General features: G+C 45.2%; 1 long non-coding RNA gene across 1 annotated transcript in view; it reads left to right on the top strand.

The window, feature by feature from the left end:
- LOC116567654 overlaps positions 1 to 21,519 on the top strand; it is a 28,448-nt gene extending 6,929 nt beyond the window's left edge. The window contains exons 2-3 of the long non-coding RNA XR_004276285.1: positions 20,050 to 20,238; positions 20,552 to 21,519. This is a non-coding gene — a long non-coding RNA (uncharacterized LOC116567654). The remainder of the gene's footprint in view (positions 1 to 20,049; positions 20,239 to 20,551) is intronic.
- Positions 21,520 to 25,975: the final 4,456 nt, after the last annotated feature.

Below are 25,975 nucleotides of genomic sequence, written 5' to 3'. Positions count from 1 at the left end.
GAATGACTGAGACATTTGGTAGTGTTGAGAAAAGGAACGTGTGCATTGTGATAGATGGACAGCAGAGGAAGCCCGGATTTATGCTGCTGCTGGGCAAACAGTCACTGCTGGAAGCGGGGCAGTGCTCAGCCCCTCCCTCTGGGCATTCTCCAGTGGCTCAATTTTCCTAGGAGAGGCAATGCACTCAAGGAGAAAGAGCATGGGATTAGAAGGTGGTAGTCCTAGCTTTGGGAACACCAGTGCAATGTGGCTGCTGTATGGCCTTGGGCAAGGCAGGCTCTCTCTCTGGGTCTTGGTTCCCTAATCTGCAGCACTGGGTAGTAATAATACCTGCTGGGTGGGCGTGGGGGTGGTGTATGTGCGTGAGGATTCATCTCTGAGCCTCATTCCACTTTCCTAACCGTACACAGGCACTCCTGGAGGGACACTGGGGGTTTGACTCCAGACCGCCACAACGAACCAGATATCACAACAAAGTGAGGCAGATGAATTTTTCTGGTTTCCCAGTGCGAGTAAAAGTTCTGTTTACACTATATTGGAGTTGATGAAGTATGCAACAGCAGTTTCTATTTCTATTTTTATGTCTAAAAATAGAATGTACATACCTTACTTAAAAAATGCCTTATTGCTAAAAAATGCTCAGCATCATCTGAGCTTTCAATAAGTTGTAAACTTTTCGCTGGAGGAGGGTCTTGCCCAGATGCTGATGGCTGCTGGCTAATCAGGACCGTGGTTGCTGAAGGTCAGGGTGGCTGTGGCAATTTCTTAAGACAACAGTGAGATTTGCTGCATTGATGGGCTCTTCCTTTCATAAACCATTTCCCTGCAGCGCGGGATGGTGTTTGATACCCACTGGAGATTACCCACTAGAGAACTTCTTTCTAAATTGGAGGCAATCCTCTAGAACCCTGCTGCTGCTTTATCAACTCAATATCACACCCTAAATCCTTCATTATTGTTTCAACCATCTCCAGAGCATCTTCGACTGGAGTAGATTCCATTTCAAGAAACCACTTTTTTTGTTCACCCACCAGAAGCAATTCTTCATCTGTTAAAGTTTTATCATGAGATTGCAGCCATTCAAACGTAATAAAGAAGAAGTCTGAAATATTGCAAGAATCACCAAAATGTGACACAGAGACACAAAGGGGGCAGGTGCTGTTGGAAAAATGGCACCAGTAGACTTGCTTGACACAGGGTTGCCACATACTTTGATTTGTAAGACACCCAGTGTCTGTGAAGTGTAACAGAAGAGGCTGTATTCCATGACATAAGTCTACTGCCCTGGTCTGGGGAAAGTCTGCTTTCCTTCACCACGTATGGCATCCTCATGATTTCTCCTCTTTAATTTTGATGAAGTCCTGTTTACTTATTTTTTTCTTTGGTTGCTGCCATATCTAAGAAACCATTGCCTAATCCAAAGTTATAGAGATATACACCTAAATTTTCTTCAAAGAGTTTTATAGTTATAGTTCTTACATTTTAAGGTGTAATTTGTTTTATTTATTTTTAAAGATTTTATTTATTTATTTGTCAGAGTAAGAGAGAGAGTACAAGCAGGGGGAGTGGCAAGCAAAGGGAGAAGCAGGCTCCCTGCTGAGCAAGGAGCCTCATGTGGGGCTTGATCCCAGGACCCTGGGATTATGACCTGAGTTAAAGGCAGAGGCTTAACTGACCTAGCCACTCGGGTGTCCCTTAAATTTATTTTAATAGTCTCTGCATCCAATGTGGGGCTTGAACTCACAATTCTGAGATCAGGAGTCTCATGGTCTCCCGGCTGAGCCAGCCAGGTGCCTTTGGAGTTCTTACATTTACACCTTAGATCCATTTTGAGTTAATTTTTGTGTATGGTGTGAGGTAAGGGGACATTATCTCCTTTCATTTTCATTTTTTAAATTTTGGTAAAAAAATACATAATATAAAATTTGCCATTCACAATGTTGTGAAACCATTACCACTATCTGCTGCTGGAACTTTCTACCACCCCAAACAGAAACTCTATAATCCTTTAGCAGGAACTCCTCTTCTCTCCCTGCTCAGCTCCTGGCAACCTCTAATCTACTTCCTGTCTCTATGAATTTGTCTAGATAACTCATGTAAATGGAATCATACAATATTTGTCCTTTGTGTCTGGCTCTTTCATCTAGCACAATGTTTTCAAGGTTCATCCATGTTGTAGCGTGTGTCCTTTTTTTGCTGAATTCTATTATAGGTATATGCCACGTTTTGTTTTTCTATTCGTCTGTAGATGGACACTTGGGTTGTTTCTCCATTTTAGCTGCTGTGAATAATGCTATGAACATTGGTGTACAAATATCTGCTTGAGTCCCTGCCTTTGATTCTTTGGAGTATTACTTAGGAATGAAATTGCCGGATCATATGGTAATTCTATGTTTAGCTTGTTGAGGAACCACCAAACTGGTTTTCCCAACTTCATTCTTTTGCATGTGGATATTGCTCTTATCCCCGAACCATTTGTTGAATAACTTCTGTCCTTGGGCCCACACAATTCCCCTACCAAGTTCTCAGTATGGCATATCAACCCTCCACGAATTGACCCTCCCTCTCCTGGCCTCATTTCCCATGATTTCTCCACCCTATACTCTCACCCAGCATATTCCAAACAAGCTGAAGTTTTGGATGCCTCGCTGTTCCTCACCTCTGCAATTTCCTGATGTTGTTGTACTCAAGCTCTTCCCTTCCCCTGGAATATTTCCCTTCCATTTTTCACCTAACTGACTTGATCTTCAAAACAACTTCAGTCTCTCCTGTGAAACATGTACTCAGTGCAACCCCCTCTAACACTTCTCTTGCTTCTGTCAAATTAGCTTCTAACATCTGTCCCCACAACACTTTGTGTGCTTATCTCTTTCCTAGCATTCATAATGTAGTAGTGCAAGAAAGTGATTTGCTTACACGTCTGTCTTTCCCACTGGACTCTGAACTCCGCGAGAAGAGGACAATGTCGTATTTTCCCATATATACCTGGTGCTTCATTCCACAAATGTTTGTTGAACAGAACTGTTGGAAAGGTACCACACTTGGTCCTGCTTCTCATGTGAAAGCTCAGCTTTCTACCTCATCTGACAAATTCTCCTGAACTACTTTAAAACATATACTACTGGTGATTTAATTTTTGTACCTTCCATCAAGAGTGTTTATACTATGATAATGATTATTTATTGAGCACCTACTACATGTCAGCACTGTAATAGATGCTTTACATGTACTCATAACCTCCCTTATGATGTAGGTGTTATTATCCCAGTTCTGTCAATGAGGAACTTATTTATGGAACTCATCTAAGGTCATCAGTGAAGTGGGTTCAAAACCAGGTCTGATTCCAAAGCCAGAGCTCTTCACACCACACCCTCTGAGAATTCACCCATAATCTCACCTTGAGCCATTATTCAATGACATTGGGCAAAGCCAAGGTCAGAGCATACTGGGTTTTCAGAAGTGCAAAGGAACTGAGACCACTGAATTTGATCTCTTTGTTAGTAATGTCTATTAAATATATTTTTAAAGATTTTATCTACTTATTTATTTATTTATTTATTTATAGTGCGAGTGGGGGGTAGGGACAGAGAGAGAGGGGAAGAGAGAACCCCAAGCAGACTCCATGCTGAGTGCAGTGCCCAACACAACCTTGATCTCACAACCCTGAGATCATGACTTGAACCAAAATCAAGACACAGACGCTTAATCTATTGAGCCACCCAGACACCCCAGTGTCTATTAAATGTTTTATACTTACACACTAATCTCCCTATATATAATATATACATAAAAGATAATATACATGAGTATCCACTGACCAGTTTAAGAAATCCAACACCACCATAATCTCCCTCGTTTTTCCTGTGTAGAAACTGAGGACCAGTTTTTGGGGAAGTGGCTCATTCAAGGAGATATGGCTCCTTTGACTCTCCTCCAGTATCATGGACATGGAAGGCACCCCAGTAGACCTACTGGACTGATCGTGTTGGGGATTTACTCAACCAGAGGGTTGAGTTTGCCCTGAGGTGAGCCCAGAAGCTAGGGTCCTGCCATACGTCACTTTCTCGATGGTCTCCCAGTAGAAGGGAGCTTGGGATGGAGAGAAACAGAATTAGAAATGATGAAAAAAAACCCAAACAAACCATGGACTGGTATGGTGGCACTCAAACTTTTTCTGCTATAGTTCCTCTCTTTGAACCCAAGCTTTCAGTGTTTACCCACTCCTGACTTCTTTTTGCCCCAAAGCTCTGGTCTTTCGGATGCAAAGTAGGTGTTTTGGAGTCTCAGTAAGAGATCTGTGGACTCTCCTCATATTAGAAAATCCAGACTTTTAAACTTTCAAAGCATCGAAGCTTCCAGCACGTTCTACACCACTATTCAATTTCCTTTTAATTCCTGCTCTTATGTCCTCCCTTCTCCTCCTAACTAGTTCCTTATTCCTTCCCCAGGCCACCTATCCCTGTGGACTCCCAGTGTGAACCACAGCCACATTTGATTAACAGCCACCATCCGGAACTGGAAGCATGTTTTTCTCTGCGTTCCATCTCGCTTTGTGGTTTTGTGCGGCCAGCCCAGGCTCTGAAGGCTGTGATTCCCACTTTAGTTAATTCTCCTTTCCCAACCGCAAGGGGCCGCTTTGAACGACATGCCCACTGTACTCAGCTGGGATAGTGATCTTATTACAGGTCCCTGCTGCCCACAGGGCCTGAGACCAGCGGCCAGGGAAATGCTGAGGTTCTGCCCTCCCAGGAGCCACCAAGTCTAGGGAACACTAGGCCTTTGTCCTGGGGGGTCAGGGAAATCCATTTGCTGCGGATTACAGCCGTGGCAGAGGTTCTAGGGAAGCGGAGGGGAAAGATACTAAAACCAGAGCTCTCCAAATCCTGAGCCTAAAGCCCTTGGGGTAAAGTGGGGTGGAGCCTTTCCTAATGGAATTGGAGACTGACAGGAAATGAGAGGTCTCCTCTGCCCCACAAAGGCTGCTGGTACTATCATTCCTGTAGGGGCTTGTTCCTGGAGAGTCTGAAAGGCGGGGTGATGCGGTGACTGTGTTCCTTTGCTCTGGCTCTGCCTCTCTTTGGTTGCTTCTCTGTTGGAGGTGTAAGTCAATAACAGCAAAGCGTTCAGGCTCTCTAGATGTAGGGGACCTGAGGGAGCCTGCCTTACACCTCTGAGCGGCTGCATTAACATAAATATTCTGATTTACACCAGCCTCATTATGCCTCTGGCAGCTGTCTCACCCTGCTGATATGTTGGAAGCAATCCAAATGGATTCAGCTCAAATCGCTTCAAAAAGTTCCCTCTCTCTCCCCAGTCCTCTGTGGGATGCCTCCTTCAGAGTCTCTAGAAACCCAAGGAAATAAATGAAGGGTAACAAACACAGAAATGAAGGATGAGAAAATAAAATGGGACCTATAGCCCTAGCCATCAAAATAAAAGGATTTCATTGGTAAAGAGAACCACATAATTTAAATAAACTTTTTTGAAACCTCATTGTTTTCTTCATATGTTCTAGAAAGGAGACTATAGAAAATGCTTCTCTAACAGGCGGGTGCTCCTTGGCTGAAGCACGGGAAGGGGAAAAGGAAGGATTTGATCTCTTTTAGAAGGAATGTGTGGGTAAGCCACGTTACGCAGATGGGACTCAAGCATGAGTGTGTCTGGCCCCAGGCAGCTTTGGGCCCATTGCTTGAAGGCAGGGCAATCTCATAGCCCGCACCTCTGCACCTCCAGAAGGCAGGGGTTGGCACTTCTGTGAAAGGGCCGGATAGCAAGTATTTTTGGCTTCGCAGGCCTACAGTTTTTGCCAGGACAACTCAACTCTGCTATGTAAAAGCAGCCCTAGACAAGTCATAAGGGGTGTGTGGCTGTGTTCCAACAAACTGTTAGTCACCAGGAAAGGTGGTGGGCCACGTTTGGGACGTGGCTATAGTTTATAGGACCCCTGTTCTGCGGCAAACTCATTTTTATCCACCAGCCACATGGCTGGCAAGGTGCCTGTAGCATACTGGTTAACAGCACAGGCTTTCGTGTTCGTAAGACCTGGGATCGAATTCCAACCTGGCCACACACCAGCTGTGTATCCTTGAGCAAGTTGGGTCATCTTTTGGGCCTCAATTTCCTCAGCAGTAAAATGAGATCAAATGTCCCTATGGGACTGTTATATGGATTACGGGAAGCATCCGTACGGTCCTGAGGACAATACTTAGCAAATAGGAAGCATGTGATACATGGCAAGGGTGCGAAACCGACTTAGAATTTGGAAGCAACTCCTTTCACCTCAGATAGTGAGGATCCCATAAGTTATTTCCCACCATTGGTCACAGGTCAGAGTTACACTTAAAAATCTCTTTATAAAGAACCATGGTCCATTTTACCTGTCTAAATCTTTCTTTCTTTCTCTCTCTCTCTCTCTCTCTTTTTAAAGATTTTATTTATTTATTTGACAGAGAGAGATCACAAGTAGGCAGAGACATTGGCAGAGACAGAGGGAGAGACAGGCTCCCCTCAGAGCAGAAAGTCCGATGCGGGGCTCGATCCCAGGACCCTGGGATCATGACCCGAGCCTAAGGCAGAGGCTCCAACCCACTGAACCAACCAGGGGCCTCTCTTTGTTTCTTTTTTAAAGGATAGATTTTCCAGAAGGCTCTTGAGGAACATAAGCTGTAAAGAAAGTCAGCCTCTATATTGTGTCTCAAAATGTATGCCCTAGAACTTCAGCTTCCTAGTTGTGTGACTGAGCAAGTTACGGGACGTCAGGCTTCAGTCTCAACCATAAATTGGGACAATAAGACCATCCTGAGGGGTGTCTGGGTGGCTCAGTGGGTTAAGAATCTGCCTTTGGCTCAGGTCATGATCCCAGGGTCCTGCGATCAGCCCCAGGTCGGGTGCCCTGATCAGCGGGGAGTCTGCTTCCCTCTCTCCCTCTAACTGCTGCTCACTTTGTTTCTGTTCTCTCTCTGTCAAATAAATGAATAAAATCTTTAAAAAAAAAAATCCATCCCAGAGGGCTGTTGTATTGGATGAGCTAATCCATGTAAAGCAGTTAGAACCATGTCTGGCACTTAGCAAACACTTAATAAATGTGAGCTGTGATTATCATCCTCGTTATTATTGATATTTTTATTATGATTGACACTGCTAAAGGTTCTTCAAAAAAAACTTTTATTCCAGGGCCAAACAGAAATGCTATTCTACTGGCTGCCCAAAAGATGAACACGTACACAAACCTGGATCCCATCATTCTGTTCATTTGGCACCTAGCTTTAAGACATTCATCTCTTTAATTTCCTACATAGCTGTGACACGCAGGGTCCATGTCCTTTTGCCTCCAACTTAAATACTGCTTGTTATGCTGAACCGTGTCTCCTCAGAAAGCTAAGTCAGAGTTCTAACATCCAGTGTGTCCGAATATGAGCTCACTTGCAAAGAGGGTCGCTGTAGATGTGAGCGAGGTCAGAGTGGAGTAGAGAGGGCCCCTGCACCAATGTGACAGGTGTTCTTAGATGAGAATGACATGCAAAGAGACAGACATACACGGGGAATAGACAGCCATGTGAAGACAGGGGCAGAGACCAGAGTTAGGCTTTCTCAAGCCAAGGAAGGTCTTCAGTGGGCCTATGCACTCCGTGATCTCAGACTTCTGATCTCAACAGCTGTGAGACAATACATTTCTGTCATTTCAAGCCACCCGCTTTATAGCACGGTCTGGAAAGAGAGTAGGTTGGGGTAGGACTGAAGACTTCATTTCCAAAGGAAAAGATACTTTTATTTCCATCAATAACCTCAAAGTTCAATTTTTTTTGGGGGGGGGTATCTGGTGACAGCGTAAATTCTTCTTTAGTAAATTCTTCCTTGTTTTTTCTTTTTTCTTTAAGATTTTATTTATTTGACAGACAGAGATCACAAGCAGGCAGAGAGGCAGGCAGAGAGAGGGCAGCAGGCTCCCGGATGAGCAGAGAGCCCGATGCAGGGCTTGATCCCAGGACCCTGGGATCATGACCTCAGCCGAAGGCAGAGGCTTTAACCCACTGAGCCACCCAGGGGCCCCTCTTCCTTGTTTTTTCTAAGCAGAGCTATGGATGCCTGGGATTTGTGCACAGAAATCTCAGTAGCCAGGGCTATAAAAGAAGACCTCTACAAAAATCTCTTCAAAGTTACAAACTTCTAGTTACAAAATAAATAAGATCTGGGGATACACTTCACAGCGTGGTGACTACGGTTTATAATACTACACTGCCTATTTGAAAGTTGATAAGAGAGTGGACCTTAACATTTCTCAGCATAAGAAAAAGAATTCTGTAACTCCGTGTGATGATGGGTGTTAACTAGACTTCCTGTGATCATTTCGCGGTAGATATAAATGTCAAATCACTCTGCTGTACATCTGAAACTAATATAATGATGTTAATTATACCTCGGTAAGAACAAAACCTCTCCATCCTAAGCCTCTCCACAAAGCAGGCCTGAGTGTAAGCCCGTGCGCGCACACACACACACATACACACACACCCTTTCCCTTTCTAGGACTCGCCATTCTCTGCCATCCCTCTTAGCCTTGAACTGGCCTGCTGTTCGGGTAAGCCAGCGTAGGCCAGTCTTTCTGCCACTGCTACTTCCCGACAAGCACAACTAAGTCAGGACAGGGATTATGGACAGCAGCCAGGCTTTCAAAATCATTGTTCAAGGGCATGGACGTTTGTCTATAAATCCTTAACTAGCCTTCTTTTCTCTTTCTCTTCTTGTTCTGCTCCTCCAACCTGGGACATGGTTCAGACCTCCGGGGGCTGGTAGGTCTCACTTTATCAGTGGGGTGGGGTTCTTGGGGTTGGGAGTTTGCTCATTGTTAGGAACACCCGCTGAGAGCGCCTTGGAAAAGCGGGGACTGCCCGGTTTTCCTGCTTCTACCTGGGTATGCTCCTCCCAGAACTTATTCCACGAGTGTAGGCTTCTTCCTTAGAGTTTCCCTTTGTATGCTCTATATGGGTTTTGGGAATGGGGTTTTATAGACTTTGAGGGATTATAAAGAGATAGACTGACTGGGATAAAAGTCTTCTGTTACGAATACTTTTGTCCTATTTGTAAGTGATCTTTTACCACTAGGAGGCTAGTGGTCTCTGGCCTGGTCCTGGGAAAAAATTCTTGCCATTTATTGCTTAGGGCCAAGGGCTTTGTCTCATGTAGTCCTCACAATAACCCTAGAACACAGGGATTATTTCCTCATTTTTTCCCACAAGAAAAAACTGAGGTTCAGAAGGGTCCAGTAACTTCTCTAAGGCCACAGAGCTAGCAGATGGCAGGTGTAGGAAACCAGGGCTGCGAGTCCCTGCATAAGAGGCAGAATTACTTGTGTTCACTCCAGTCTAGGCCCAGCTGGGCCAGTGAGTTCTTAGGAAGTTAACTTGGCTCCTGTTGCCTTGTGTCTGGTCTCACCAGAGCCTCTCAAGCAGGGAGGACAGTCCACGGCAAACCTGTCAACTCGGACTCTCCCGGGGCCTGCCCTGTCCCCTGGCAATCACATGTGGAGCAGTCACTGGGGCGTGTCTCATATCTGTAGGCCTTTCCTTTCAGAGGTATGTTCGGGTATCTTACCTTCATATATGGCTGGTTCTGTCAGCAGTGTTTATAAAGTCATCTTCAAGTGTTTAATTGAAAAGGAATTCCAAAGAAAAAGAAACACCCCACAGTCCTTTGGAGAGAAGGGGCAAAGGACGCCCGACTTTCCTGATTGCCCCCTGATCCGCCCCTTATGCTGGGTGCGGTGTCAAGGAGGCGCCAGGATATAGAAGCAGCAGGAGGGATTTGTAATCAGAGAAGGCTGTTTTGATTCCCGACTCTGCCCCCACTGGGAGGATCTCAGGCAGGTTACTTTACCTCCCTACGCCTCAGTTTCCTCATTTGCAAACAGTGAAAGGGACACAGATTTTTCAGAGTTATTGGGGAAAGCAAGTAAGTGTGCAGCACAGACTAGGCCTTTTAAGAACGATCAGCCTCTCTAGGCCTGCTTGCAGCGCTGTTTTAAAGGAGGGATGACTGATGGGGAAGCGGGCTCTGAGCTGTAATCCGTCCAAGACCAAGTCCCAGTAACAGGGGAGTGCTGTGCAAGCGGAGCAGGGCAGACGAGAAATTGGGGCTTTGAATCCTTTGCAATTACACAATAAACTCTTAGTCCAGGCTCGATTGGAAGCTTTTCTCCTGAGTCCAAAAAGCCCTGTTCTCAAATCTCAGGAAGTTTCTTCCTAAGAAAAAAAAATAAGGGGGGGGGAAGCCCACCTCCAGGTGAATCTGAAGGAAGCGAAAACCAGAGCAGATGTCGCCTTGCAGTGTACATGCGTGTGTGACAGGGGTGTTCACACGTGTGTGCACTCGGGTACGTATCGGGGAGGCAGGGAGGGGAAAGCGAGACCTATTCGCAGACTGAGCTCCTCTCACAACACCAGGCTCTGTGCAGTAAAAGTGCTTTAGAAATCTGGAGAGTAAACGATCACTAAACATTGTTCTTGAAGCTGTTTTTCACACAACGATTGATTTACCGGTTCCCGAGGTGTTTGGGCCGACTACATTACACTGTCCACTGGCATACAGCTTGAGATTTAAGCTTCCTTTCTCCACTCCCTCCTCCCACCCTCCCGTCCTCCCTTGGGGACAGTTCCCTCCTTGGGCCCTCCCTGCTTTGGCCCAGCCCACCATTTAGAAGACTCGGCCATTCCTAAGAGGCTTTCCCTTGCTCGCCTTCTGCCCTAGCAACTCGGCCTTGCAGCTGCTTCAGAGCTCTGGAATTACAAAGCAATTCCTGAGTCCCGCAGGCCCAGCTCTGGGGCCTTCTTTCCCTCATTTGTCCCAAATAATGGCCTCTAATTGCTATTAACATTCCTCTCTAGCAGAAACATACTGCACGTCTGTGGTCAGCCTATGATCTACTGTGACCACCAGCCCTCTGCTTCCTATTGCACTGGGAATGTTGTGCTCTCTTCCATTTTATACCCAGAGGTTTGCTTTTCCTCTCGTGGCATGCCAGTTGGCTTGCAGCTTCTTATATTTCTAACCTGTTCTGTCACTGGTTGCAGGGGAAAACAATCTCAGTGGGGTAGATCGCCCTCCATCTTCCATTCTTTCCAGCCAAAGAGAACTTTGCCTTACTTCTTTGCTGATATTTACAAAAGGTAGGTAACTAATTTTGATAGCCAGAAGAGGCAGAGGTAGGACTGCAGAGTGGAAATCGTAAGGAGATAGATTTCAACTCCACCGAGAAAAGAACTCACTAACAACTGGAGCTGGGAACAAGTGCAGCAGGCCATGCCAGGTGGGGGTATGCGACGTGGAAGGAGAGCTGTGCAGAGCCGCTTCCCAGGAGGTGGAGGCGAGCCGTCAGAGGCGGAGCCACCACGTGGCAGGTGTGCTGAACGCAGTCTTGCCTCTAGGACCTCTTTTAACACTGCTAGCATCTAATTCCATGAAAATCTTTTACCGGATGCCAGAAATCCACCTGAAAATTTAGGTTTTTCGCCTATTTTTGAACTTTTCCCATTTATGAATGTTCTAAATGCTAATCTTGTTTGTCAAGCCACAGGACAGTGTCTAGATGGTTTTCACCATTCTGGTTACTAATGGAAAGAATAAACTCCATCCGTATGAACTTCCTGATTCTTATCATCTACTCGGATGGAGGAAACCACTGTTCTTATCTCATGGATGGGACAGCCACAGAATGGCTAAGTAGGAAAGCTGATCTCTTTCGGATTCCCAGAACGCCTAACTACCCAACTTGCTCACCCAACCACCATCCATCTCTCTGTCCTCTCCATGTTTATTGAACAATTATTATGTGCCTGGTACTGCGTGGAATAAAAAAATGACTCAGATACTGACTTCTTAAGGAGCTAATGGTTTAAGAGGAGAAATAAGAAAGATACATAAATAAATATAACAGGACTAGGGAAACTTTTTCTATAAAAGGCCAGATAGTAAATAGTTCAGACTTTGCAGATCACATATGGCCTCTGTTGCATATTCTTATTTGATCCTTAACCATTACCCTACCCCACCCCCCAATATGTAAAAATGTAAGAGCCATTCTTGGTTCTGGGACCATACATAAATGGACTGTGTGCTGGATTTGGCTTGTGGACCCTCGTTTGCTGGCCTTTAAGCCTGTAATAAGGTATAAAGTGATAACCTTTCGTTGAGCCAGAAGTTTCATTTGAAGTAGGTTTTTAAAGACGGGTTTGATTGACACTTTGGAAATGGGGAAGGGGTAAGCTAGGTGGAAGGAATGCAATTACAAGTGAGCCCCCGTTTTCTCTTTTTAGAGCAGAGGTTTTCAAAGAATGGGCAGTATCACCTGGGAACTTATTACAAAGGCAAGTTTTCAGGTCCACAGGGGTTCTCAAACTTTGGCATCTGTGAGAATCACCTGGAGGGTTTGGAAAACAGATTCCTGGGCCCCACCCCCAGATTTCTGATGCTGCTAGTCCAGGGACCGTACTCTGAGAACAACAGTCTCAAGGAATATCTTGTTCTGTCTGCATAGAGGGCACAGATGCTTTGCAGAGCACCTGGTTCATTCCACTTAGTGCCCGGACTCAGAAAGGGGCTCAGAGCCACTGGAGATCGGGTGACAGCTCTTTCCCCCCCATAGCAGGAGCCCTGAGTCTTGTTAGGCTCACGCACTGGAGGCAGCAAGTGCTTGTGGGGGGCTGTGTGGTTAGGTTATTTCTGTCTGGATCTTGGTTATTGGCATACATTCTCTTTTGCTCCTGATACATTTCTGTATTTTTGCCACTGCTACAAAATGGTCCTCTTGGCATTATTTTGGGGACTACCTCCTTTGACCAGTTTTAAAAAAAAGAAAAGAAGAGGAAGACGGTGTTTCTATTTTAGCATTTAGATTAAATGACTTCTATAAAGTCAGATGTGGGGCTCAGAGAGGCTGGGCTGAGGAGGGGGAAGCCAGAGAGTACACAGAGGAATCTCAGAGGAGGCTACGGGCAAGCAGACACGGGAGGAGTCATTAATCTGGGAGACAATGAATGGCAAAAGGCAATTAGCTTGCCTGGGGTTGTAGCAAGCCAATGAAGTATGCAGTATGGCAACTGAGGGTCTAGTGTAAGGGCAGGGTCATTGCTAGGGAACTCAAAAGGAGGATAAGATAAGGGAGGTCAGGGGGTGGGAAAGCCATCTGGGGCTGGCGGGAAGGGAAAGGAAATCCCTCACGGTCTCCATGGATATTATTAGCCAGTGGAAGTGTCCAGGTGTAGCCATACACTTGTCAGGGTACCACATGCTGTTACGCTGGGAGACAACCTTGAAAATGAACCAGGTGCTTCAGTGCATGTGCACACACACCAATGCACACGCACCACACACCTGCGTGCACACACGTGTGCACAGACACACAGACACAAACGCTCTCTTTACATTCCTCTTCAGCCACCTGCCCCGTCTAGCGGGGTGGAACAGTAGGCTGAGGACCGCCCGGCTGAATAACGGGAGGAACACACGCCTGAACGCTGACGGAGTTTTAGCAGACACAATTGTGAACTTCATTCAGTTTATGGGGCTTCCTTCCACATTGTAAAGCATGCTCGTTTTTTTCTCCGTCCCACGCCTCATTCACATGCGCATTCTCACGCTCTGCTCCTTGCGGGCGCTCAATAGCCACGCTAATGGATTCTTCTCTGCCTACACACGTTCTCGAGACACATTCATTTATTCATCCTCACTTGGAGTCATTTTCATATATTAAACACTACATCCTGCTTCTAAAAATCACTTCAAATGTCAAAGTTGCTTCCATAGCTTCTGCTCCTGCTGTCTGCAGAAACTGCTAGCTTTGTCATTCTTATAAAAAAAAAAGAAGAGGAACCAATATTGGCCTGACTGAGTAAAGAGCCCAACCCAAAGCAGATTGTCCTACCGTGGGATGCAGGTTTGTGGCTGTGGTGTCCCCGCCTTCAAGACCATCCCATTTATCTCTCTTTGTTTCACTCCCTCTCTCTTCCTGCACAACGCTGCAATCACACACATACTCCGGGTTGGAAAAAAAAAAAGGACAGCCTAATTTCCTGATGATTATGTTGTTACCTAGCAACAGCCAATCAGGGGCTGGGCTTTTTGCCTGCAGTATTTCATGCAAATAGTTTGGAGAAATTGCAGGGTAACCCAGCCTGCTTAGTCTGTCTTCTCAGGGGACGCATTACAGAATAAAACCAACCCAAAAGGGGACTATTGAAGTCAGGCACATGCTGCAGATAGCAGGCCATCTGATCTCTTTCCTTCGTCCCCTCTGCGTTGTACCCCCTAACAAAAGCATGCAGGTTCCACAGACAGACACTCAGGGAGGCCAAAAAGTTGAAAAGAGGCTCACGAGCCACCATCCTTTACCCTGGATTTCTGTCCTTAATAACTACAACTCAGAGCAACCTCTAATATTCTGGAAACTATACCGTCCTGGAAAGGTGAGGAATACCACATTCTCAGTAGCTCAGTCAGGGGAGGGCATGAAGGAGAATCCTCCACAGCCCTCCTGTCCAGAAAAGAGCTAAAACCTAGCACTTCTAGCCTGATTTAAGAGCCTCATCTATATCCACGCTGGCTGATCTATCAGGAGAAAACCCATTGTTTACAATCGCACTCTCCCTGGTGCCAACTGGCAAATCCTCATCCAAATGTTTGAACAATGAGAGAAGCCACATCACTCGTAAGACCCCTTCAAGAGATGTTTCTATGCTTGTTTTCCCAACAAGTACTGAGCATTTGATGTAAAATGCTGTCAGGAGCCATGATACCGACTTTGGGTAAGGTCCAGGGGCTGGATCACGCAGATCTGGACTGGAATAAAAAGTGTACTCGGAAGACAGTGTCCAGGTCTGTCCCCTCTGGGAGAGTGGGCCAGGCTTCAGATGGTAGGAATCAGATTTCAGTAGTTCGTTTCTTTTGTTGTTGTTGACTCAATGCTCAGTAATCCAGCGTGAAGGCAAGAAAAGACTGTGACCTCAGCTGCTGGATAGCTCCTCACGGTGCCCCTAATGCGGACTTTAGCAGGCCGTCTTGGGAAGGTGTGTTGTTGGTTATACAGGGACAGTGCATAGAAATTTCGATCAGCCTGTTACCACAAGGATGGAAAAAGAGTTCAAATTCCCTATCTTGTTGAGTTGTAGCTTCTACATATTTGCTAAGATGGAGATGATTATACTCCAATCATTATACAAAGGTGGTGACAGCTCTCCAATATTTGACACTCACAGCCTTACCACCGAAAGCCATATTACAGAACACGCCCCCCAAACAAACAATGCCCCCCCAAAACCTGTCAATGTGCCTTTGTTCAGAAAGGCAGAGTTAAAGAACTCCATGCATCTGCAGGGTTGGATAACTCTTCCCACCTTGGTTTATAGTAATTTCAGAAAATTCTTTGAGTCAGGCACTTTTATCCCTATAACCTTGGAATACATATCATAAACCCCATTTTATAGAAGAGGAAACTGATGAGTGACTTGCTCAAGCTGTATAGTTATAAAGTGGCAAAGCTGGGATTAAAAAGCAATGTCCAAATCATGCCTGATCATGCCCAGGTCTTTATAGCAAAAACATAGAGGGAAAAAGGTCAGCAACAGAAAGCCACCTTTCAAAATTTAAAAAAAAAAAAAAAGGATTTTTTTTTTGCATTTATTATAGGTACCCAAAGTTATTTCAAATGGTGTTTACTGCTAAACCTTCAGTGACTCCTATCTCTTTTTTGCACATTTGAACCACCAGATAAGCATGTCAGAAATATGTATGCCTGAGTCCCACTCCATACCAATAAATTAAGAATTTCTGGGGGTTACAGGGGAGACAGTGTTTTTTTGTTTTTTTTTTTTTTAAGAGAGAGCAAGCAAGAGGTGGAGAGAAGCAGAGGGTGAGAGAGAGAACCATAAGCAGGCCCCTCACCCAGTGTGGAGCCCAATGCAGGCTCGATCTTATAAGCCTGCGATCATGACCTGAGCCCAAATCAAGAGTTGGATACTTAATAGACTGAGCCACCCAGATGCCCTGGCAGTGTTTTTATTTATTTATTTATTTATTTTATTTTTCTAAAATATTTTATTTATTTATTTATTTATTTGACAGACAGAGATCACAAGTAGGCAGAGAGGCAGGCAGAGAGAGAGAGGGAAGCAGGCTCCCTGCTGAGCAGAGAGCCTGACGTGGGTCTCGATCCCAGGATCATGGGATCATGACCTGAGCTGAAGGCAGAGGCTTCAACCCACTGAGCTACCCAGGCGCCCCGCTGGCAGTGTTTTTAAAGAGCTTCCTAGGAATAGCATGGCACTTTGGAAAATGGTCTGGTAGTTTCTTATGTAACTAAATATACATCTACCTCCATTCCTAGGAATTTTTTGAAGCAAAATAAAAACACATGTCCACAAAAAGACTTGTACAAACATGTTGCTCGTAGCTTTATTCATACTAGCTAAAAAAATTGTGGTATATTCATACTATAGACTACTATGCAGCAATAAAAAGGAATAAACAATTGATGTTGGCAACAAAAACAGACAAATCTCAAAAATGGTATGCTGATGTCCACAATAGCCAAACTACGGAAAGAACCTAGATGTCCATCAACAGATGAATGGATAAAGATGTGGTATATATATATACAATGGAATATTATGCAGCCATCAATAAAATGAAATCTTGCCATTTGCAATGATGTGGATGAAACTAGGGGGTATTATGCTGAGCAAAATAAGTTAATCAGAGAAAGACAAATATCATATGATCTCCCTGATATGAGGAATTTGAGAGGCAGGGTAGGGAAGTTGTGGGGGGAAGGGAGGGAAAAAATGGAACAAGATGGAACTGGGGAGGGAGATAAGCCATAAGAGACTCTTAATCTCAGGAAACAAACTGAGGGTTGCTGGGGGTGAGGGGAGGGGATAGGGTGGCTAGGTGATGAACACTGGGGAGGGTATGTGATATGGAGTGCTGTGAAATGTGTAAGCCTGGTGATTCACAGACCTGTACCCCTGAAGCAAATAGTACACTATATGTTAATTTAAAAAAAAGACCAAAAAATGGTATGCTGGATGACAAAACAAAAAACAAACAAACCCTTATGCAAGAGTACAATCGGAGCGGTTCCACTTATATGATGTTCTAGGAACAGGAAAAATTAATCTATGGTGGGAAAAATCAGAGTGATGGTTGTCTCTGCAAGTGGGGGGTGGGAGTGGGGGTAGGGAGTGACTGGAGAGGGGGCGTGAGGGAACTCCTGGTGAGGGCAGTGTTCCAGAGACCGAGAGTTGTTTTACATGGCTGTGCTCATTTGTCAAAACTCACAGAATGGTGTACTTCAGATTTGTGCCTTTCACTGGTAGTCAGTTTTACCTCAAAAAAAAAAAAAAAAGAAAAGAAAAAAAGAAACAAATACTGAACTCTAATGACATGCATGCTAAAGTACTTAGGGGTGAAATATACTGATGCTTGCAGCCACTCTGAAATGTGTGACAAGACGTAAGATGGACTGAGGAGTGGACAGATGGATGGCGAGTTGGACAGATACATGATAAGGCATGTACGTACGGCCCACTATTAATTGTAGAATCTAAATACATGTAATGTGCACTGGGTAATTTTTTTCAACTTTCTGGTATATTTAAAATTTTTCAGAATGAAATTTGGGGGGAAGCTCCCCATGTGATTCCAATGAGCAGACATGGGGATAAAAGATAAATTTCAATTCTCTTAGTTGACAAGGATGAATGAATAATGAATGACGTGCCCCGAATTTCCAGAGTTGATTGTAATCATAACCTCCCACCCCCAACACACACGTGAAAGAAAAGAAAAACAGTCGGAATTCCTGGAATAAATATCCAGGTTGCAACAAGATGTCTAGGGTCAGGCAAAACCTTGCAGAGACACTAGGCCCACTTCCCACTGGACTCATGTAGGACACCTCACTCAACGTACGGTCTGATGGGACAAAATACTTGTAATCAGGACAGGTCTGGAAAATCTGGGCAATGTTATATTTATGCTCTAGAACTAAAAACTGTAAACCAGCCTCAGCCAGTATGAGGGGAAAGTGCTACTTACCACTCTGTCTATGGCTTAAAAGCTCTTAGTTAGCCCCTGACCCCCCTCCAGGGCTTACACCTCTGATCTTCTCGGACTCTGTAATTTCTGTAGCTCCACTTCCCCCTGGCGGCCCGCAGATCCACAGGGAGAGCGGGGTCAGGTATTTAGGGAGGAAGAAGCTGGTGTGGGGTGTCCCAAGGGAACTGAGTGGACAGCTGACTCCAGCAGGGTGGGGAGAGAGCGACGGAGGACAGAAGGGAAATAGTGCTGTCAAGTGTAATATGGAGGGAGCCCCTAGTCCCTGAGCTGCCCCATTTATTCTGCATAATTGCTTCATTTCCACTGGCAGTGTATCTCAAAATGAATTTCATTACTGGTGCCTTGGATATCATATTGATTACCAGTTTCATCGATTCTTATCTTGCTAATTAGCATATAAATTAGCCATTTGGGGGAAGCATTAGGCAAAATTGAATTTTCTCCTTAATCTTCTTTCAGAAGGTAAATGAAAATGGATGTGGCCTGTGAAGGCCCATGGCCTTCCTATGACACAATCTACGTGTTTTCACAGCCGAGGAACCCTCTTGTTGAGGGATGGAGGAGATTCATGGAAGAAGCCGTCCTACCCCATCTTACTGCAGTCAGAACCCCTTAAGAGTTATCAAGAGAATCTGAGACTGAGGATAGGTCTGTAAGTGGAGATGTGTTTCTCTGAGCTGATAGCCAGCAGCGTCTGTCTCCCACATACACACAAGAGAAGGTTCCGTGATGCAGTAATCCCTGTGGTGTCCTCTCCCAAGCCTGGAACCCAAAACACCATTCTGCTCTCTGGTTGGGCGGCAAGACGAGGATCTGGCTGGGAATGCCTCCTCTGCCAGCTGTGTAATCTTAACCTCTCTAAGGCTTAGTGCCCTTATCTGTAAAATGGGGACAATCACTGCACTGACTTCACTGGGTAGCTGTGAGGAGTGAGAGAGAGAGGCTCAGCCTGGCACCTGGCACACAGGAGAGCTCACAGAATGTTAGCATTCTCCAGCAGAGAAGAATCTTGGGAAACTGGACATCAAGGGTTCTCCAGAGGGAGCTGCTCAGCATCAAAGTAATCCTTACTCCAAACTCCCAGGTGCTCAGTCCCTAGAACAGTCCTTTGTCCCATAGTCACAGACCATTAGTCATGCCATCTCAGTCCTTAGGATCTCGGTAGGCTCACATGACCAGAGCAGGTTGAAAATGAAGAATCCTGGGCCCATCCTGAGGCGGGATACAACTGGCATCTTTATTGTAACAAGATTCCCAGGTGATTCCTATGCATATTCCAGGCAATTCTTATCATATCAAAATTTGAAAAGCCCTGTTTCAAGTCATCCCAGCTGTGGACTGAAAGTCTGCATCCCTCCCCACATTCCTAAACTGCAACCCTACCCCCCAGTGTGTTGGCCTTGGGAGGTGGGGCCTGGAGACAGTGAGTAGGGTTACATGGTTGTGAGGGTGCGGTCTTGAGAAACAGGATTAGCGCCCTTCTAAGAGCTAGCAAGAGCTTGCCTCCCCTGCTTGGCTCTCTGCCTTGGAAGGATGCCACCCAGTTGGCTGCCTGTAATCCAGAGAGGGCTCTCATCAGTCCTGAAGACCCCCTGGCACCTTGACCTCAGACTTCCAGCCTCCAAAACTCTAAGAAATAAATTCTGGTCCTTTCTAAGCCACCAGTTTATGCCATTTTGTTGGAGTGGCCCAGGCTAAGACATCCCCTTCGTTAAAGTCTTGCACAGTCAGAGAAGAAAGGGCCTTGGAGATTAGCTGCTCAAATACGGCAGCTCAGGGAGTTAAGGTAAGTCACCTAGACTCACTCAGTCCATGGTAGAGCCTGGATGAAGCTTTCGGTTCCCCCATGCTAAGGCTAGCCCAGGTTCTGCAGGGCCTTCCTGAGGCTGGAGGGTTCTGCTCCCTCCCCTTGCAGTGGCCTCAGTGGTGGGCTTTCCCCCCCAGCCTGAGCTGCATCCATAATTAGCTCTGGAAGGAGGAACTCTGTTGGACTTCGTTGTGAGCTATGAGGCCTGGTTACTCAGATGACCTCACTGGAGGAAACCGATATGATGGAGGGGAATACGGAAGAGCGTTCTTCTCACCCTTGGTAACCTCTGCAGACTCCTGCCCTCGGAACTGCAGATGCCTCAGGTAAGGACCCACGGGAGCCACTTGCGCTGACGCCCCACAGAGGGTACCTAGGTGGCCCGGGGCAGGGGTGGGCAGCTGGGAGACGGGGTGGGAGGAGGCCCGTTTTCCACTCGATACTCTTTTCTTTACCATTTTGTTCCCTATGCATGTAAAACATATTCAGAAATTGGTTAGTTAATAATAATTTTAAAAAAGAATGCCTCAGATAGAAAAGCCATGAAAAACAATAGCCCATCTGGCCCTGCCATTACGTCATCTACCCCACTTACAACTGTCCTGCTTTCTCTCTCTCTCTCCTCCTGGAACCTGCAAGGTTCAGCCTCGGGGAGAGCTGGAACACAGAGCGGTGCACGGATTCTGAGGCCAGCCTGGAGACACGCACTCTGATCTCGCCTCGGGGCTGTGAGCAAGATTACCTTTTATCCCCATTAGCTTGTGAAGTGATTTGCCCACTATTAAATGCTACTAAGTAAGTGTAATTACTCTTTAAACCCACCTCTGCCCCGCTAAGTCTTGGCAAGAGGAAGGAGAGGACTTGCCTCCAACGGGGTTTTCACTAGATTTGTATTAACCAGGCAAAATGAAGGGGACAAAGCCTGTTATGAACGTAATACACACAGTCTCATCCCATTGTTGTGAATTACGTGTTACTGGATGTAGAACTAGATAGGAGGATATATACCAAAATGTTAATAATAATGGCTGCTTGGGTGGTCTGGTCACTGCTAATATTTATTTTCTTGTTTGTGCTTTATTTTCCAAATTGTCTGTATTTTTTTAATTATCTGGGCTGAGACATCACAATATTCTCAGCATAAAAGAGAAGTGAAAAATGAAAACCTCAGGGAAAGGGTGCTCATTCTCCATCTGAACAAGTCCCGGTCATTCAGAAGCTGGTGGTGTAGGTCTGTCTGCATTGGCCCACAGCATCCAGACACCTGCTGAACTGGGGCTTGGCCATTCCTGGTGCCCTCAATACATATTCCAACGGGTCCAGGGAATATTTGGTATTTTACAGAGCTAGAAAGCATACAAAGGTGGGAGGCATCAGTCTCCTAGGATCAATTCCAGCAGAGTACAACCCCTGACCCAGATAGTGACCACAGAGTGTTCTTGGGGCAAGTCACTCAGTACAGTTCACTTCACTTAGTGCTGCTGGGAAGGTAGGTGGAAAAGATGTGGTTTCTGTCTTCAAGGGCTTTGACGATCTTGTAAGGATGACAGACATAGGTATAAGGAACTAGTTCTGCCACAGATGTACAAAGGGAACAGTTGGAGCCAAGCAGTGTAGGGCAGTGGCTTTGGGGTTACCCAGACCTGGAAGGGACACACCTGTGCCATCCACTGTCCACGTGACCTAGGACCGTGTGCTGTACCTCCCTGAGTCACTGTTTCCTCACCTCTAAAAGGGAGATGGCAGCCCTTGAGGTGGAACTGTGGGGAACAGGCGGGGGGCCTGGGAGGTGTGGCACATACAGTAGGCACTCACAAAGGGTACTGCCATTATTCCTGTTTTGGACACTGAGCTGACAAGGGCCATGGGGGACCACACCACAGGCACACTACCATTACCACTGTCCCCATTTGGAAAAGTTCCATGGAGCCATATGATTATAGGTGAATGGATACAGAAAGGCTAAGTTATTGGCTCCAAGTTTTCCTGGATGATGTCATACAAACAGGCCAATCTTTTTCTTTGCTGTAATGGCCTTAAACATGGCTGCCTTTGGAGATGTGTAGGGGCCTGCTTAGCCTTGGAACCACTTTCCTGTTTTCTCAGCCTTATAAGGGCCAATGGGTGGCTTATGTCTTAGGGTTGTAACTCAGTTCACTCTTTTGAAATTTTCATAGCAAGGCCTCTCTACCAGTCATTGAATTTGGCAAAGAAGCAGGTGCTGCTGGGACTAGGGGAGAGGAAGGAACAAAGGAAGAGAAGTTACGGCACTGACCCCCAAGCAATTTTAGGTGGGAATGTTCAGGATATATGTGGAGCAGTGGCATGGGGAAGGAGGCTTTAAAATATTTATAAGATAATATGAAATGAATGTAACTCACTCACAGTTATACCTCATTTTCCCAGCAACTATGTTTCTGAAAATTGATTATCAATATTTTTATTTGTAAGGCCTTGGGGGCTCATAGAAATCAGTAAGAAAAAAAATATATAACTTAGCAGGAAAATAGGCAAAGGATATAAATAAACAGTTTACCATCACTTATAAAAAAAATTACAAGTGAAAAACGTATAAAGGGATGCTTATCCTAATATTTAAAGCAATGCAAGGGCACCGGGGTGGCTCAGTTGGTTAAGCGTCTGCCTTCGGCTCAGGTCATGATCCTGGGGTCCTACACCAGGCTCCCTGCTCAGCGGGGAGTCTGCTTCTCCCTCTCATCTGATTCTCCCCCACCTCATGCGCTCTCTGTCTTGCTCTTTCTCTCTCAAATAAATAATAAATAAAATCTTAAAAAAACCCCAAAGAGATGCAAATCAAAATAACACCTGTAAGACTGCCAAACATTCAGAAATTTGATAATACCCAGGCTGAATAAGGTGGGTAAATACATTTCTTATACTGCTGGTGGGAATGCGATTTGAAATATCCTTTTTGCAGGGCAATTTGGCAAGAGATATCAACATTTTAATGCACATGCCATTTGACCCAACCATTCTGCTTATAGGAATTTATACCCTAGGGATATATATTCCCAATGTATTTTGAGATATCTATATTAGGATGTTCACTATAGCACTGTTGATAACAGCTAAAATCTGGAAACAAACTGAGCATTCATCAGCAGTGCCACAGTAGGAATGCTGAGAACACCGGGAGTAATAAACAGTGAGAATAGTAACTGCTAATATTTATTGAGCATTTACTATGTGGTGGATAGTTGCTGATGCTTTACGCACATATCTCATTTACACTGTGTGACAATTCTGCGGTAGGTATTGCTACTTACCCATTTTATAAATGAGGAAAATCAGACTCACAGAGGTTAAGAGGCTTGTCTAAGGTCACACAGTAGGTAACAGAATAGGATTCCCAGATAGGCAGTCTGGTTCCAGAGCTCACGGGCTTGCTCCCATGCTCACTTGTGTGCGTGCTTCTTTCTCTCTCTCTCATACATACACACACGCCAGAACACTCTGCATCAATTAAAAGGAGTTAGTCAGAATTGTACGTGTTGACATGGAAAGATCTCAAAAACGGATTACTAACTGTAATTCCACGTTGGAATAACATACTTCAGACACCCCCTTCCCTTTGTGTTAATAAAAAAGTAGATAGGCAGTAGATCATTATTTTTCTTTATATTTAAAAAGTAGTAAGTAAAAGCATCAGGGAAATTATCTGAAAAGGAAAGGACTCCAGTCCAAATATAAATTCTTTCCTAATGTAAGAATTACCACCATTTTGTTTGGGAAGAGGGCTGGTCAATGTACCTTTCAGTTGTGGGTTTTCCTAAACTAACTGATTTCCTCAGGCTAGTAAGGGAAAGAATGGGGGGAGGGGAGTAAGACAGTCTTGAAGGCCAAAGTAAGATCTGGTCTTAAAAGTGAGAGGAGGAGCCTTTGCAGATTTGTTTATAAAAAGAAGTGATTGATACAATTCAATTTTTTTGAGGAGGAGTTTTCCAAGGGCTGTGTGTGGGTTAGAACGAGCTGTGGAAACATAGGAAGAACGTGTGCGGGCGTTATATCGCGGTGTGAACAGAAGGTTGGGAAAGTCTGGACCCACATGCTGGGTGTGAATTTCTTTAGGAAAGGCAGCGCAGCTGGTGTGTTTCAGGAGGAAACCCCATTTAGGGTAGGGCACTCTGCGTATCTGGCAGCTACCTGTCCAGTTTCACCTCTCGCTGTTCTTTTGTATTCTGATGGCTTCCCCCTCGGTCAGGTCCTCCTCATAATGTGGCTGGGTTCCTGTTTTCCCTCTGTCTAATGTCCCTTCTCCTCTAATTCATCATGCCCAGCCCCATTGGTTTGAGATGTCTATATAAATTTATATTTTCTACTGACTTTTCAGCCACTTCCTTCAATACATTTAAACTTCAGGAAGGAATTCATGCTATTTCATGTGAGTTACTGCCTTGTCATGGATGTCGGCCCCACCCATCCCAAATCCCTATTCATTCATTCAACAGAGTACTGAACATCAACCATGTACCAGGGGTCGATATAGCAGTGGGACACCGCAGATACTTCCTTGTGGGGTGTACATTCCAGCTGGGGCAGACAGAAAACGAGTATCTAGCAGAGTTAAATGTCTCAGAGTAAAGCAAAGTAGGATCAAGGGGACAGGATTCCTGGGGTGGTAGGGAAGGTTGTTATTATATAGGGAAGGACTTTTTAAGGGACATTTGAGCAGAAACCTGATAGAAATGAGGAAGAAAGTGAGCCATGTAACTATCTGGAGGAAGGGCATCCCAAACACAAAGAATTACTTTGTGCAAAGGCCCTAAGGTGAGGTGATGATTCATGGGTTCAAAGAAGAGTAAAGTTAAAAAAAAAAAAAAAAAAAGGAAAGCCCCAGTGCAGCTGAGGATGGGGTGAGAGGGTCTGAGCTGAGCGGAGTGTGGTATAGTACAGACTGAGACATGTGGGCCAGTGGTTCTCAGTGAGGGTGATTTTACCCTCTATGGGACATAGGGCAACATCTGTAGGTATTTTTGGCTTTCACGACTGGAGGCTGGGGTGCTACCGGCACCCCGTGGGTAGAAGCCTGGGGTGCTGCTCAGTATATGCTGTACACAGGCTACTCCTCCATAAAGAATTACCTGGCCCGAAGGTCAGCAGTGTCAGGGTTGAGGAACACGGATACAGGGCCCTGTAGACCAGTGCAGGGCCTTTGGATTTTACTCCAAGTAAGCAGGGAAGCGATTAGGGGCTGGGAGCAAAGGAGTGACAGGGTCTCAGCTACGTTTTTAAAGTCTCACTCTGGTTGCTGCATGGAGAGCAGACTGGAGAGGGGCTGGTGCGGAAGCACGGACCCGTCAGGAGGCTGCTGCGGAGATCTGGGCAGGAGATGACGGTAGCTGGAACTAGGGCGTCTCGATAAATGTAGTAAGAAGGCATCTGATTCTGAATGTACTTTGCAGGTCGACCTGGGAGAATGTCCAGATTTCCTCAAAAGGAACTATTACCACTTGGCCTTCTTACTCAGCCACCTGTATGCCAAGCTCATTCCCGCCTTTGTTCTTGCTCTTCTCCTCCTGCCTGGCATGCCTTTCTTATTTGGGCAAAGTCCATTCATCTGGATTTCAGGATGTCAATAGAGAACCTTCCTTAAACAACAGAGTCCTCGCTTCTCCAAAGCAGCTATAGATTTTAGAGTCCAAACCTCTCAATTTAATCCTTGAATGTTTTTAACTGTACAAGTATGTACTGAGATACCCTGTTCTATGGGGAAAATTGACTGGGTGCTTGCTGTCCCTTTATTAAAATGGTACTGGCTGTCGTAGCCACCCCTTCTGGCAGAACAAGAACTCAAATGTTTAAACTGAAAGCATAGGGAAGGAAGAAACAAAATTGCCATTATTTGAAGATTACATGATTATGTATATGGAAAATCCAACCGAATCTACATTTAAATGGAATGAGTTAGGAGTTTGCAAAATTTTTTAGACTGCAAAATCAATGTATAAAAATCAATTATGTTTCTATATATTAGCAACAAAGAGTTATAAATGAAATTTGAAAAGATAAACTGTTTATAATTGAAACAAAAAATGTAAAGTA

This window comes from Mustela erminea, chromosome 10 (assembly GCF_009829155.1).
Source record: "Mustela erminea isolate mMusErm1 chromosome 10, mMusErm1.Pri, whole genome shotgun sequence".
NCBI lineage: Eukaryota > Metazoa > Chordata > Mammalia > Carnivora > Mustelidae > Mustela > Mustela erminea.
Note: the sequence above shows the minus strand (reverse complement) of the source record. Positions and strands in the feature narration are given on the sequence as shown.